The sequence below is a fragment of the Oncorhynchus gorbuscha genome, linkage group LG10 (assembly GCF_021184085.1).
Source record: "Oncorhynchus gorbuscha isolate QuinsamMale2020 ecotype Even-year linkage group LG10, OgorEven_v1.0, whole genome shotgun sequence".
In the NCBI taxonomy this organism is placed as follows: domain Eukaryota; kingdom Metazoa; phylum Chordata; class Actinopteri; order Salmoniformes; family Salmonidae; genus Oncorhynchus; species Oncorhynchus gorbuscha.
The window spans coordinates 47,950,461-47,967,719 of record NC_060182.1 but is presented as its reverse complement, the minus strand read 5'-3'; the positions used below and the strand labels follow the sequence as shown (position 1 = coordinate 47,967,719).

Sequence of the window (17,259 nt, the reverse complement as noted above, 5' to 3'; positions counted from 1 at the left end):
AATAACATTGTGACTGCTACAAGGAAGATGGGTACTCCAAAAGTTTAGTTCACCTCCATTTTCACTCAGCTGCCCGCAGCTCTGTTCTGTAAGCTCACAACTAGTCACTCAGCCACTGAGCAGGAAGGGAGGGCCAAGCCGCCGGGAGGAAAGGGGACAGTGCGAGTCATAGGATGCGGAAACGGAGGAGAATATGGTTGAAGAGACAGAATCAGGAGACAAGAGGGAAAAGGATTTAGCTGAAGAGAGATATGATAAGATGAGAGTAGTGGGAGAGAGCGAGCGAAGATTGTGATGGCGCATTAACACCTGGGTAGGGGCTGAGTGGTTGGGGTTGGAGGAAGACAGGAAAGGAAAACAAAGTAGTGATCAGAGACCTGGGGGGGGGGGGGTACAGTGAGATTAGTATGTGCGCAGCCTCTAGTAAAGATTAGGTCAAGTGTATGAGCCTTGTGAGTTGGAGGGGATTGGGAAAGTGTGAGGTCAAAAGAGGCAAGAGAGTTGGGAAGGCAGATGTCAGGAAGTTAAGTCACGAAGTACAAAGAGCGGTGTGCCATCATCAGTAAATAAGGTTATCAAGGTGTCAAGCTCATTGGGGAACACTCCAAGGGCACCTGGTGGGCAATAGATAATGTTAAGCTTGAGTGGACAAGTGACAGCATGGAATTCAAATGAGGAGATGGACAGTGTCACCACCGAGACGACCTGATGCTGTCAGACTATGAGAGAAAACAGTCGGATGAAAGAGCAGCTGGAGTAGCAGTGTTCCCTGGGGTGATCCGTCTCCATCAGGGCAAAACACTCAAGGGACTGAAGGGCAGCATAGACTGAGATGAAAGCTGCGTTCTTGACCGCAGATCGGCAGTTCCAAATGCTGCCAGAGACACGGAATTGGGCACGCAGGTTACACTAAATTAGATGGGTTGCAGGCAAGGGGTGGGGAGCGTCTGTAAAGCCTCCAGGGAGAGGAGCGAAGTGGGATAGAAAACACACACACAGTTGACAAGAGAGCAAAATGAGATAGATCTAAAATAACTAGTTAAGATACTCAAGTGAGAGTGTGGTGTGGACCTTTCCTCTCTTTCCTTCCTTAAAACAGCTCCCCAGAACCATCTTAGTTCTCTGACAAAACTGCCATTGACACAACCGCCCAGGGGAGACTGAAGAACTAACAATAATTGATAATTGCAGAGCAGGAAAGCACAAGTCCCTGTACTAATAGCTGATTGCCTAAGAGAGGTGAAACAACTCCCCTTGCAATACAACCACTGATTACCAAAACAAGTCACACATGTCCCTGCCTCTTGATCCTGGTTGATGTGTCAACAACCATCTGTAAGTTATGAGCAGTCAGCAGTTCACACACCAAGTAGGTCACTGCCAGCAAGCATTTGGCCTCCCTTGATAACACACTTAAATAATTAGCCAATCAGCATTGAGCTGAGCTCAACTGTGGGTTGTCCTGGTGCAGCAAAACGCCCCCCAAGAGAGGCCAGTTTGGTCTGAAGCCAAATCACTTCCTTTACTTCATTTTCAGAAAAACGTGTCTGTTTCTGGTCTGCTTGTGTTGATATCCTGTACTAGCTAGCTTGCTAAATTGGCACTTTCCTAAGCCATAGATGGAGATGGGGATTTAAACTTCTCTGTATAATTCTGAGGAAAAGCCCATGATCTAACAATAAATTAATATATTGTGCCACTGGCCTGAGAGGTTTGAAGTTCAATGTAGCCGAGTAGGTTCACATTAAATAGCTAGCTAAGTTAGCTGGTTCATTGTTGCCCATGAATGGAAGTTAGGCTAGTAGGTTCACATTACTTAGCTAGCTAACTTAGCTGGTTCATTGTTGCCCATGAATGGAAGTTAGGCTCGTAGGTTCACGTTAACTAGCTAGCTCTCTAACTTAGCTGGTTCATTGTTGTCCATGAATGGAAGTTTTTGCTAAGTAGCCTATGACAACAAAAACTTAAAGTGTACTGTATAAAAGAGCCATAGACCATTTGCTAACATGAAAAAGAGGTTGGCATTGGTGTTCAACTAGTCTACAAGCACGAGTCAACATTTACAGTGGGGCAAGTATTTAGTCAGCCACCAATTGTGCAAGTTCTCCCACTTAAAAAAGATGAGAGAGGCCTGTAATTTTCATCATAGGTACACTTCAACTATGACAGACAAAATGAGGGGACTCAAATACTGCAGTGCCAGACGTGTCCCCCTGCTTAAGCCAGTACATGTCCAGGCCCGTCTGAAGTTTGCTAGAGAGCATTTGGATGATCCAGAAGAAGATTGGGAGAATGTCATATGGTCAGATAAAACCAAAATATAACTTTTTGGTAAAAACTCAACTCGTCATGTTTGGAGGACAAAGAATGCTGAGTTGCATCCAAAGAACGCCAAAGAACACCATACCTACTGTGAAGCATGGGGGGGGGGGGAACATCATGCGACGAGTAATCCGTGTAAAGGTAAGAAGGAATGGGGCCATTTATCATGAGATTTTGAGTGAAAACCTCCTTCCATCAGCAAGGGCATTGAAGATGAAACGTGGCTGGGACTTTCAGCATGACAATGATCCCAAACACACCGCCTGGGCTAAAAAGGAGTGGCTTCGTAAGAAGCATTTCAAGGTCCTGGAGTGGCCTAGCCAGTCTCCAGATCGCAACCCCATAGAAAATCTTTGGAGGGAGTTGAAAGTCTGTGTTGCCCAGCAACAGCCCCAAAACATCATTGCTCTAGAGGAGATCTGCATGGAGGAATGGGCCAAATACCAGCAACAGTGTGTGAAAACCTTGAGAAGACTTACAGAAAACGTTTGACCTCTGTCATTGCCAACAAAGGGTATATAACAAAGTATTGAGATAAACGTTTGTTATTGACCAAATACTTATTTTCCACCATAATTTGCAAATAAATTCATTAAAAAATCCTACAATGTGATTTTCTGGATTTTTTTCCCTCATTTTGTCTGTCATAGTTGAAGTACCTATGATGAAAATGACAGGACTCTCATCTTTTTAAGTGGGAGAACTTGCACAATTGTTGGCTGACTAAATACTTTTTTGCCCCACTGTATGTATTGACAGGGGTTGTGTTTTATATTGAAAGTCAACTGTGTTTTTTTGGTTGAATAGCGTGATCAGGGACGTGCAACTTGTTTTTCTTCACAGAAAATACATCAGTGCCACACATTTGCCACACATTTGCCACACATTTGTTTTCATCAAATGACAACAGAAGTGCAATGCTATTTGGTTGGCAGCCACAGTAAATGAGATCACAAAAGCACTGTATTTATTGCAAAATAACAATGCATGGCCATAATGTTTATCATAGACAGAATGTAGTCAGCTTCATTTCCTTATCTTTTGCTTAAAGTTCATCTTGAATTTTACCAACAAATAGTAGGCTGGCTGCCTACATAGACAAAAACGTACTGGAGAAAAAAGCTACACAGGAGTCAAAGCACTGTCTGCTGATAGAATGGCCCGTTTGTGAATTCTCATCTGAGTGGAGAAGTGCAAATGAAGCACAAAGTTTGATACTGCACAGAAATTACAATAAGAAGCCTTTTTGATCTGCGTTTACAAAACGCAGCAAGAGATTTCTTAGGCATTTCATATTTTTTTCTGCATGAAAATGTAATAATTCTGCGTTAAGACTTGCTAAGTTTAACTTGCTAGTTATCTAATTAAGTTGTAGTAACTACAATGTTGTTGATCCATCTGCAGTTTTCTCCTATCACAGCCATTATAACTCTGTAACTATTTTAAAGTCACTCATGGTGAAATCCCTGAGAGGTTTCCTTCCTCTCCGGCAACTGAGTTAGGAATAAAGCCTGTATCTTTGTTTTTACTGGGTGTATTGATACACCATTCAAAGTGTAATTAATAACTTCAACATGCTCAAAGGGATTTTCAATGTCATTGACAAAAAAAGAATTCAGGCGGTAACACCACCAAAAAGTCAAGAATACTTTCTGAAGGCACTGTAACTTTAGTGCCTCTCTGTCATTCACCACAATGCATACAGATGGCGTCTGTTTGCCTGTTGGTTGACTGTATTGACAGACTACAGGAAACACTGCACCTCTGCTCAAACAGTAGATAAGAGTGTGTCTCTCTTTTCTCTCTGTCTCCCTCTCTCTACCCCTCTTTCTCTCTGGAATGCAGCATCCCCCCACCCCCTTTTCCATCCGTCTGTCCATCTCCCTCCAAGACGGGAGAGACAGGACACAAACTTCTCCAACTCTGGGAAACATGTTGGATAAAATATCGAACCTTACCTACAATTTCCTTTACTACAATCATTTGTAGCCTATACAAAGTGCTGCCTTGCAGCCTTTAGTCATGATAAACATTCTGGTATGTTCAACATGAGATTAGGATAACGTTCCACTAACATCTGGTGAACACTATGAGACGTGTTTCCGGAACATCGTGGTTCAGGACCAGCATGTATTCTCACGCCGGAATCACAACAAAAACCCAATGTTTTATAATCAGTTTGTTGTTTGACCTAGGGTGGGATACAAGATTTAATGGTGTTTGCTTGGCCAATTGGGTTTCCTGCTCCTTTCATTCAGAGCAGTTTAAACCAGGCTCCCTGGACTTCCTCTTATTTGATAGCAGCTCTTGAATAAGTGAAGGACAGGTTCAGTGTGAGAGGTTGAAGTGAAGAGTTCAGTCCACCTCCTCACTCTCATGTTGTGTTTTAAATGAGCTGCCTTGTCGTCAACAATGAGGCGCGCACACTTACAGTATACACACACCGATGTATTTGCACACAGCATGCACACACATTTGCATACCTGAGGCAAACACATACCCATAACGTGCAGAAATGCACACACACACATAACGACATACACACTGACACAAAAAACATATCTCCTCTGTTTGTAAAATAAATAATAAGTGCCCCTGAGAGTCATGCTCAATTGAGATGTAAGTGTCGGATTGGGATTACTTGTTAATGACATTTTGGTGACCTCCATTTTGTTTCTACAGTGAGTAAAGAGGCACAGAGAGCCAGTGGCTAGGGTTTGCTGGGCAGGCTGGGACACTGGACACTAAGTGTCAAGATGCAAAGCGGGCGAGGTTTGCTATTATGTTCCCAAGCAGATACCTGATAAAGGAAATTTACACTGTCCCCTGTAAAAAACAAACTTGTTATAACGCAGTACTGTCTACTGCAGTGTGTGTATGTGTGTCAGGTGACATTGGTGATGTGTGTCTACATAAGAATGGGGGGTTGTGGGTGGCTGTGTGAGTGTTTACATATCTGTGTGTGTGTGTTTCCATCATATCAGGGACACTCAGAAAACAAACAGAGGTAAGTCGCTCTGGATAAGAGCGTCTGCTAAATGACTTAAATGTAAATGTAAATGGGTCATTTAAGTCCTGTTATCTGTCTTTGTGAGTGTGAGTGTGAGTGTGAGTGTGAGTGTGTGTGTGTGTGCGAAAACAGGTTTTTCAGACCCTTTGCTATGAGACTCGAAATTGAGCTCAGGTGCATCCTGTTTCCATGATTTGGAAAGGCACATATCTTTCTATATAAGGTTAGCAGTGCATGTCAGAGCAAAAACCAAAGCATTAGGTTGAAGCAATTGTCCGTAGAGCTCCGAGACAGGATTGTGTCGAGGCACAGATCTGGGGAAGGGTACCAAAAAATGTCTGCAGCATTGAAGTTTCCCAAGAACACAGCGGCCTCCATCATTCTCAAATGGAAGAAGTTTGGAACCACCCAGACTTTTACTAGAGCTGGCTGCACAGCCAAACTGAGCAAATGGGGGAGAAGGTCCTTGTGTCATGCAGGTGATAGAGGACCCAAAAGCGACTTAACAGAAACAGAGTTTATTCAAGTCCAAACAGGGAATAACAGAAATCCTCTAGTCTGTAGAGGGGAATAACAAGAGAAGCGGCCACAGACTGCAGGTCGCTTCGGGTAGGCGCAGGCCGTAGTAGACAGAGACACCTGCTCACACGCAGCATCTGATGAAGGCAAAAAACACGACAGGACAGGGCGAAACACAATCACAGCATGGTGAATACTAAACAAGGAACCGACGGGACAGGAACGGAACACAAAGGAATAAATAGGGACTCTAATCAGGGGAAAGGATCGGGAACAGGTGTGGGAAGACTAAATGATGATTAGGGAATAGGAACAGCTGGGAGCAGGAACGGAACGATAGAGAGAAGAGAGAGCGAGAGAGTGAGAGAGGGAGGGGAGAGAGAGGGATAGAAAGAGGGAAAGAACCAAATAAGACCAGCAGAGGGAAACGAATAGAATGGGGAGCACAGGGACAAGACATGATAATAAATGACAAACATGACAGTACCCCCCACTCACCGAGCGCCTCCTGGCGCACTCGAGGCGGAATCCTGGCGGCAACGGAGGAAATCATCGATGAGTGAACGGTCCAGCACGTCCCGAGACGGAACCCAACTCCTCTCCTCAGGACCGTAACCCTCCCAATCCACTAAGTATTGGTGACCCCGTCCCCGAGAACGCATGTCCATGATCTTATGTACCTTGTAAATAGGTGCGCTCTCGACAAGGACGGGAGGGGGGGAAGACGAACGGGGTGCGAAGAAAGGGCTTAACACAGGAGACATGGAAGACAGGATGGACGCGACGAAGATGTCGCGGAAGAAGCAGTCGCACAGCGACAGGATTGACGACCTGGGAGACACGGAACGGACCAATGAACCGCGGAGTCAACTTACGAGAAGCTGTCGTAAGAGGAAGGTTGCGAGTGGAAAGCCACACTCTCTGGCCGCAACAATACCTTGGACTCTTAATCCTGCGTTTATTGGCGGCTCTCACCGTCTGTGCCCTGTAACGGCAAAGTGCAGACCTCACCCTCCTCCAGGTGCGCTCACAACGTTGGACAAACGCTTGAGCGGAGGGAACGCTGGACTCGGCAAGCTGGGATGAGAACAGAGGAGGCTGGTAACCCAGACTACTCTGAAACGGAGATAACCCGGTAGCAGACGAAGGAAGCGAATTGTGAGCGTATTCTGCCCAGGGGAGCTGTTCTGCCCAAGACGCAGGGTTTCTGAAAGAAAGGCTGCGTAGTATGCGACCAATCGTCTGATTGGCCCTCTCTGCTTGACCGTTAGACTGGGGATGAAACCCGGAAGAGAGACTGACGGACGCACCAATCAAACGACAGAACTCCCTCCAAAACTGTGACGTGAATTGCGGGCCTCTGTCTGAAACGGCGTCTAACGGAAGGCCATGAATTCTGAATACATTCTCAATAATGATTTGTGCCGTCTCCTTAGCGGAAGGAAGTTTAGCGAGGGAATGAAATGTGCCGCCTTAGAGAACCTATCGACAACCGTAAGAATCACAGTCTTCCCCGCAGACAAAGGCAGACCGGTAATGAAGTCTAAGGCGATGTGAGACCATGGTCGAGAAGGAATGGGGAGCGGTCTGAGACGACCGGCAGGAGGAGAGTTACCCGACTTAGTCTGCGCGCAGTCCGAACAAGCAGCCACGAAACGGCGCGTGTCACGCTCCTGAGTCGGCCACCAAAAGCGCTGGCGAATAGACGCAAGAGTGCCTCGAACACCGGGATGACCAGCTAACTTGGCAGAGTGAGCCCACTGAAGAACAGCCAGACGAGTGGAAACAGGAACGAAAAGGAGGTTACTAGGACAAGCGCGCGGCGACGCAGTGTGCGTGAGTGCTTGCTTAACCTGTCTTTCAATTCCCCAGACTGTTAACCCGACAACACGCCCATAAGGAAGAATCCCTCGGGATCAGTAGAAGCCACAGAAGAACTAAACAGACGGGATAAGGCATCAGGCTTGGTGTTCTTGCTACCCGGACGGTAAGAAATCACAAACTCGAAACGAGCGAAAAACAACGCCCAACGAGCTTGACGGGCATTAAGTCGTTTGGCAGAACGGATGTACTCAAGGTTCTTATGGTCTGTCCAAACGACAAAAGGAACGGTCGCCCCCTCCAACCACTGTCGCCATTCGCCTAGGGCTAAGCGGATGGCGAGCAGTTCACGGTTACCCACATCATAGTTGCGCTCAGATGGCGACAGGCGATGAGAAAAATAAGCGCAAGGATGAACCTTATCGTCAGACTGGAAGCGCTGGGATAGAATGGCTCCCACGCCTACCTCTGAAGCGTCAACCTCGACAATGAATTGTCTAGTGACGTCAGGAGTAACGAGGATAGGAGCGGACGTAAAACGTTCTTTAAGAAGATCAAAAGCTCCCTGGGCGGAACCGGACCACTTAAAACACGTCTTGACAGAAGTAAGAGCTGTGAGAGGGGCAGCAACTTGACCGAAATTACGAATGAAACGCCGATAGAAATTAGCGAAACCTAAAAAGCGCTGCAACTCGACACGTGACCTTGGAACGGGCCAATCACTGACAGCTTGGACCTTAGCGGAATCCATCTGAATGCCTTCAGCGGAAATAACGGAACCGAGAAAAGTAACGGAGGAGACATGAAAAGAGCACTTCTCAGCCTTTACGTAGAGACAATTCTCTAAAAGGCGCTGTAGAACACGTCGAACGTGCTGAACATGAATCTCGAGTGACGGAGAAAAAATCAGGATATTGTCAAGATAGACAAAAACAAAGATGTTCAGCATGTCTCTCAGAACATCATTAACTAATGCCTGAAAAACAGCTGGCGCATTGGCGAGACCGAACGGCAGAACCCGGTACTCAAAATGCCCTAACGGAGTGTTAAACGCAGTTTTCCACTCGTCCCCCTCTCTGATGCGCACGAGATGGTAAGCGTTACGAAGGTCCAACTTAGTAAAGCACCTGGCTCCCTGCAGAATCTCGAAGGCTGATGACATAAGGGGAAGCGGATAACGATTCTTAACCGTTATGTCATTCAGCCCTCGATAATCCACGCAGGGGCGCAGAGTACCGTCCTTCTTCTTAACAAAAAGAACCCCGCCCCGGCCGGAGAAGAAGAAGGCACTATGGTACCGGCGTCAAGAGACACAGACAAATAATCCTCGAGAGCCTTACGTTCGGGAGCCGACAGAGAGTATAGTCTACCTCGAGGAGGAGTGGTCCCCGGAAGGAGATCAATACTACAATCATACGACCGGTGAGGAGGAAGGGAGTTGGCTCGGGACCGACTGAAGACCGTGCGCAGATCATGATATTCCTCCGGCACTCCTGTCAAATCGCCAGGTTCCTCCTGAGAAGTAGGGACAGAAGAAACGGGAGGGATGGCAGACATTAAACACTTCACATGACAAGAAACGTTCCAGGATAGGATAGAATTACTAGACCAATTAATAGAAGGATTATGACATACTAGCCAGGGATGACCCAAAACAACAGGTGTAAACGGTGAACGGAAAATCAAAAAGAAATAGTCTCACTGTGGTTACCAGATACTGTGAGAGTTAAAGGTAGTGTCTCAAATTTGATACTGGGAAGATGACTACCATCTAAGGCAAACATGGGCGTAGGCTTGTCTAACGGTCTGAAAGGAATGTTATGTTTCCGAACCCATGCTTCGTCCATGAAACAACCCTCAGCCCCAGAGTCAATCAAGGCACTGCATGTAGCACCCGAACCGGTCCAGCGTAGATGGACCGACATAGTAGTACAAGATCTAGATGAAGGGACCTGAGTAGTAGCGCTCACCAGTAGCCCTCCGCTTACTGATGGGCTCTGGCCTCTTACTGGACATGAATTAACAAAATGTCCAGCAACTCCGCAATAGAGGCACAGGCGGTTGGTGATCCTCCGTTCCCTCTCCTTAGTCGAGATGCGAATCCCTCCCAGCTGCATGGGCTCAGTCTCAAAGCCAGAGGAGGGAGATGGTTGCGATGCGGAGCAGGGAAACACCGTTGATGCGAGCTCTCTTCCACGAGCCCGGTGACGAAGATCTACCCGTCGTTCTATGCGGATGGCGAGAGCAATCAAAGAGTCCACATCTGATGGAACCTCCCGGGAGAGAATCTCATCCTTAACCACTGCGTGGAGTCCCTCCAGAAAACGAGCGAGCAGCGCCGGCTCGTTCCACTCACTAGAGGCAGCAAGAGTGCGAAACTCAATAGAATAATCCGTTATGGACCGTTCACCTTGGCATAAGGAAGCCAGGGCCCTAGAAGCCTCCCTACCAAAAACTGAACGGTCAAAAACCCGAATCATCTCCTCTTTAAAGTTCTGGAACTTGTTAGAGCAATCAGCCCTTGCCTCCCAGATAGCTGTGCCCCATTCTCGAGCCCGGCCAGTAAGGAGTGAAATGACGTAAGCAACCCGAGCTCTCTCTCTAGAGTATGTGTTGGGTTGGAGAGAGAACACAATCTCACACTGCGTGAGAAAGGAGCGGCACTCAGTGGGCTGCCCGGAGTAGCAAGGTGGGTTATTAACCCTAGGTTCTGGAGGCTCGGCAGGCCAGGAAGTAACAGGTGGCACGAGACGTAGACTCTGGAACTGTCCAGAGAGGTCGGAAACCTGAGCGGCCAGGTTCTCCACGGCATGGCGAGCAGCAGACAATTCCTGCTCGTGTCTGCCGAGCATGGCTCCTTGGATCTCGACGGCAGTGTAACGAGCGTCTGAAGTCGCTGGGTCCATTCCTTGGTCGGTTCCTTCTGTCATGCAGGTGATAGAGGACCCAAAAGCGACTTAACAGAAACAGAGTTTATTCAAGTCCAAACAGGGAATAACAGAAATCCTCTAGTCTGTAGAGGGGAATAACAAGAGAAGCGGCCACAGACTGCAGGTCGCTTCGGGTAGGCGCAGGCCGTAGTAGACAGAGACACCTGCTCACACGCAGCATCTGATGAAGGCAAAAAACACGACAGGACAGGGCGAAACACAATCACAGCATGGTGAATACTAAACAAGGAACCGACGGGACAGGAACGGAACACAAAGGAATAAATAGGGACTCTAATCAGGGGAAAGGATCGGGAACAGGTGTGGGAAGACTAAATGATGATTAGGGGAATAGGAACAGCTGGGAGCAGGAACAGAACGATAGAGAGAAGAGAGAGCGAGAGAGTGAGAGAGGGAGGGGGAGAGAGAGGGATAGAAAGAGGGAAAGAACCAAATAAGACCAGCAGAGGGAAACGAATAGAATGGGGAGCACAGGGACAAGACATGATAATAAATGACAAACATGACACCTTGGTCAGGGAAATGACCAAGAACCCGATGGTCACTCTGACAGAGCTCCAGAGTTCCTCTGTGGAGATGGGAGAACCTTCCAGAAGGACAACCAGCTCTGCAGCACTCCACCAATCAGGTCTTTATGGTAGAGTGGCCAGACGGATGTAACTCCTCAGTAAAAGGCATAGGAAAGCCCGCTTGGAGTTTGCCAAAAGGCACCTAAAGGACTTTCAGACCATGAAAAACAAGATTCTCTGGTGTGATGAAACCAATTTGAACTCTTTTGCCTGAATGTCAAGCGTCACATCTGGAGGAAAACTGGCACCATCCCTACGGTGAAGCATGGTGGTGGCAGCATCATGCTGTGGGGGATGTTTTTCAGCGGCAGGAACTGGGAGACTAGTCAGGATCGAGGGAAATATGAGTAGCAAATTACAGATCCTTGAAAATCTGCTCCAAACCACTCAGGACCTCAGACTGGGATGAAGGTTCACCTTCCAACAGGACAACGACCCTAAGCACACAGCCAAGACAACGCAGGGGAGTGGCTTCGGGACAAGTCTCTGAATGTCCTTTGAGTGGCCCAGTCAGAGCCCGGACTTGGACCCAATCGAACATTTCTGGAGAGACCTGAAAATAAATGTGCAGCAATGCTCCCCATCCAAACTGACAGTGCTTGAGAGGATCTGCAGAGAATATTGGGAGAAACTCCCCAAATACAGGTGTGCCATGCTTGTAGCATCATACCCAAGAAGACTGGAGGCTGTAATCGCTGCCAAAGGTGCGACAAAGTACTGAGTAAATGGTCTGAATACTTATGTAAATGTAATATTTCAGTTGTTTATTTTGGTATTGTGTGTATTAAAAAAATGTATTCCATTTAGAATAAGGCTGTAATGTAACAAGATGTGGAAAAAGTAAAGGGGTCTGAATACTTTCCAAATACACCATATAACCACAGTGACATTGTGCATCATTGAGTGAGCTGCACAGTGAGGATATCACTTACACGTATGTAGATCACCAAGCAAATGGACTTTTCACCACTCATATACCGTCAACATTTCTGTCAGGTATACTCCCTCTCCGGCCTCTAGGTCATCAGGCTGCTGATTATCTCGCACACCTGTCACCATCGTCTCGCACACCAGCGCCTCATGACACTCACCTGGACTCCATCACCTCCTTGATTATCTTCCCTATATCTGCCACTCCCCTTGGTACTTTCCTCAGGTGTTATTGACTCTGTCTCATGACACTCACCTGGACTCCATCACCTCCTTGATTATCTTCCCTATATCTGTCCCTCCCCTTGGTTCTTTCCTCAGGTGTTATTGACTCTGTCTCATGACACTCACCTGGACTCCATCACCTCCTTGACTATCTTCCCTATATCTGTCCCTCCCCTTGGTTCTTTCCTCAGGTGTTATTGACTCTGTCTCATGACACTCACCTGGACTCCATCACCTCCTTGATTATCTTCCCTATATCTGCCACTCCCCTTGGTTCTTTCCTCAGGTGTTATTGACTATGTTTCATGTTGGTGCGTTGTTTGTGTTTCGTGTTCATTGTTTTGTTTATTTATTAAAACACTCACTCCGTGTACTTTCTTCCCAACTCTCAGCGCACTCGTTACAATTTCACTGAATGGCAATATGGTGATGACATATAGGAATATACCAAAATCACAACCTGTTAAATAAATAACGGCTGAGATATAGGCCTTTGCATACCGTTCGTCAGTTCATATCACATCTCAAGTCTTTGTTTCCAGAAGTCCCATAGTTGATTCGGTTCAAACTTCTCCAGCTGCACAATCCTTCCTCATGTGTAAAGTCATCACTCACAATATGTTTCAAATGGAGAAATAATAATACACTGTCAGATGTATGTGTTGTTTTATTCCAAAGGTATTACTAAAGAACAATTCGAACAACACGTCAGTCATATCACACCACTACATTGCAATGTGCCAATTCACTACGTTTTCACTTTGTATTCCGCCAATGCTGAGTGCAGTCAGTCTACAACGAAACACACTCATTAAAATTTATGTGGGAGCTAAGAGAGACCAGCTACAAAGGGGGCTATGAAAATGTATTCCCTGGGTTGACTGCTTGTTAAAATCTATTTACTTTCTGAGGTGTTTGTGTTGAAATATTTGTGGGACAAAGGGTGCTGTCAAAAGACAATTGGTGGTGGAGAGAACATGATTTTTCAAGTGATTTGGAAAAAGTTCTCAGGCTAAATAGATCTCAGCCTAATAAATTCCTTGTTTGGCTACAGACATTCCTGCTGTCAGTGTAGGTCACTGTAGTATATTTTTTTATGGAGGGCTGTAGTTTTCCTTTTGTTTAGTCTTTTTTACAATATAAAACATACATATGCAAAAGGCAACATACAGATGCACACAAACATCCACAACATCACCTCTGCCTCACATCTCCAGGGCCCGCATCTCTTTACGCCACATAGCCTCAAACTGCACCATTTAGTTTCCCCCCTCCGCCCACGCACATTCCGATAATAAAGCATTTGACCATTCCATTGTGTTAACGATGGAGGATTGGTTGATTTCCAGCTAAGTTTAACATTTTTTCAATATGATTGATGAGAAAAGTATCCAACCCATCGGGTATCTCACTGCACCCTCATATGTCCTGTCTTGAAATATGCAGACAGACGGATTAAAAGGAAATGTACATTGTAACACTTCTAACAGCCAACTTTCCGACTCCGCCCATTACATTCGGACATGAGTTTTCCCATTGTGCTGTTAGTGTTAGAAAACATAATGGCAAAAGGTTTTCCTAACCATGTGACCTGACCAGGAAAAACCCTGGCTGTAGCTATAACTATCAGACTTTCTTCAGGGGTTATTCAGGAACATTGTCCTCTGCTGTCTACCTTCTATATTGCAAATGTGAAAATTTAAAAAAGCACTATAAAGATGACAACATCAATTCAATTCCATTTGTTATCTTTTCAACTATGTGCAGGCTGCCACCTCTTGGCATACAGTTGTACTATTTGATCATAGGTGTGCAATTCAGGTCACACGCATGGCTGCAGCTGGTGATAATTACCTGTGCTCAGTTTTTCATCTATCAGATAGGATCAGTGTTGCCAACTTAGTGACTTTTTCGCTATATTTAGCGAGTATTCAGACCCCTCTAGCAACACATTTTCAAAAAATCGACTAGCGACAGATCTAGTGACTTTTTCTGGTGTTATTGGAGACTTTTGTCGACTCTGACATGAAAGCACGTATCGTTCTTACTCTTCTCAACGAGCAGCGGGTGCTGCCGTGGGCCCCAACCCGTCCCAAAGCACTCACAGGCGGCCCAGTCCTCGTGCAGCAGTCCTTCCCAGCTGCAGTCAGAGCAGGAGATGTTCACACCTCCGAGTCCAGACTGCAAATGAATCGTGCATGCGTGAAGCCGCTGCTGGCTGATCCCGCCCTGGCTTACATTCCGGGCGGGATGCGAATGTAAAATGTTCTTTGTCTAAAATAAATCACTGCCCAAAATAAATCACTGCATTTGACTCACACAGCCTCAGTCACTTGCCTTGTCCACTGTGTGTGTGCCTCTCTGTGACATAAGCTAAACATCTAGCTGGCTAACTCATCATGTCTCAGTCTAAACTGTACACTCAAAAATACAGAAAGGAGTGGGAATCAAACCTTGAATTCATAGGTGGGTTGAAGCCGTTTATTGGAGATGATACATGGGCATACTGCCTGTATTGTAAGGTTGATTTCTACACCAAACTTAGTGATGTAAAAAAACACATGACAACTCAAAAACATACTCAAAAGGCAAAGCCTAAAAACAGTTCCACCCAAAACAAGCTGCCGTTTATGGTTAAAAAATTGACTCTGCAAAAAAGGCTGAGGCCACCCATGGCATTAGCTATCGCTGAGCACTGTTCCATGCTGGCATGTGATCACATTGGAGAAGCATGTAGAGCTGCTTTCTCAGACTCCACTGCTGCTACCCATTTCAAAATGCACAGGACAAAGTGCACAGAAATGATTAATGGTGTTCTAGCACCATACTTTCTGAAAAAGTTGGTCGCAGACGTGGGTGACCAGCGTTTCAGCCTCCTCCTCGATGAGTCCACAGACGTAAGTGTTTCTAAGTACCTGGGGGTTGTGATAAGGAACTTTGGTGACACCAAGCAGACAGTTGTATCAACATTTCTGGGGCTTGTTGAGTTGGAGGGAGGATATGCCAATCTATAGCCCATGCTGTTGTGGCTTTCCTCGAGAAGTGTTATCTTAAAAAAGAGAAACTCCTGGGGATAGGGACTGACAATGCCTCTTATGACGGGGATTAACAATGGGGTCCATAAAGTGCTGAAGGAGGAGGAGTATGGCCTCAAATATCTGGTTCTTATTCGCTGTGTGTGCCACTCTCTGCAGCTTGCTCATTTGTAGTTCTAAACATATTTAGGGTGTTTTTTTACTGACTTTTTGTCTCTCCCACGACATTATTCATCTCTCCTACAGCATCCATCACAATTACATGCACCTCTAGTGGTGTGGGGGCTGTGCTTTGGCAAAGTGGGTGGGGTTATATCCTTCCTGTTTGGCCCTGTCCGGGGGTGTCCTCGGATGGGGCCACAGTGTCTCCTGACCCCTCCTGTCTCAGCCTCCAGTATTTATGCTGCAGTAGTTTATGTGTCGGGGGGCTAGGGTCAGTTTGTTTATCTGGAGTACTTCTCCTGTCCTATTCAGGTGTCCTGTGTGAATCTAAGTGTGCGTTCTCTAATTCTCTCCTTCTCTCTTTCTTTCTCTCTCTCGGAGGACCTGAGCTCTAGGACCATGCCCCAGGACTACCTGACATGATGACTCCTTGCTGTCCCCAGTCCACCTGGCCATGCTGCTGCTCCAGTTTCAACTGGCCTGGGCCCTAGGACCATGTCCCAGGACTACCTGACATGAGGACTCCTTGCTGTCCCCAGTCCACCTGGCCATGCTCCTGCTCCAGTTTCAACTGTTCTGCCTTACTATTATTCAACCATGCTGGTCATTTATGAACATTTGAACATCTTGGCCACGTTCTGTTATAATCTCCACCCGGCACAGCCAGAAGAGGACTGGCCACCCCACATATGCTCTTTCTAATTCTCTCTTTCTTTCTCTCTCTCGGAGGACCTGAGCCCTAGGACCGTGCCCCAGGACTACCTGACATGATGGCTCCTTGCTGTCCCCAGTCCACCTGACTGTGCTGCTGCTCCAGTTTCAACTGTTCTGCCTTATTATTATTTGACCATGCTGGTCATTTATGAACATTTGAACATCTTGGTCATGTTCTGTTATAATCTCTACCCGGCACAGCCAGAAGAGGACTGGCCACCCCACATAGCCCGGTTCCTCTCTAGGTTTCTTCCTAGGTTTTGGCCTTTCTAGGGAGTTTTTCCTAGCCACCGTGCTTTTACACCTGCATTGTTTGCTGTTTGGGGTTTTAGGCTGGGTTTCTGTACAGCACTTTGAGATATCAGCTGATGTACGAAGGGCTATATAAATACATTTGATTTGATTTGATTTGACATGGCCAATTATGCAAATTTGGTGATTACGTCATTTAGAGACTTCTAGAGACTTTTAGGGCATGCCTTACTGAGGAGTTGGCAACACTGGATAGGATAACATGCATGCAAATGAAATTAATACAACGGGAGCCCCATTGAAGTCAATGATTCGCCCATTCTAATCATTCTATTTCTATGCATTTAATCCTATCAAATAGCCAAAATCTGAATAGATACATTTTGAAAAAGTGAGCACTGAAGTTCAACGTCAGGAAGTTCAATAGCCCTGGGACCTGTTTGTCCTCTGACAATTCTGAAAAACAGAATTTTTGTGTTGAAATAGTTCTATGCTGTTGAGTCTACTTAAATTAATCCGTAGAGTTTAAGAAAATCCCATTGTTTTTGGACCTGCGGCAGTTTGCCTGGCAGTTAAAAGAGTTGGGCCAGTAACTGAAAGGTCGATGGTTCAAATCCCCGAGCTGGCAAAGTGGAAAATCTGCCGTTCTGCCCAACAAATGCTTCCAGGATGTAGATTAAGGCGTGCAAATGGAAAGTAGTCTTATCTAGCTGCAAAAGGAGTCACTTTGCCAACATGAGAACAAACTA

At 46.2% G+C, this 17,259-nt stretch overlaps 1 pseudogene; it reads right to left on the bottom strand.

Annotated features, from left to right (window-relative positions):
* The window catches only part of LOC124046901, a 40,673-nt pseudogene extending 27,067 nt beyond the window's left edge, over positions 1-13,606 (bottom strand).
* Between the last annotated feature and the right edge of the window lie 3,653 nt (positions 13,607-17,259).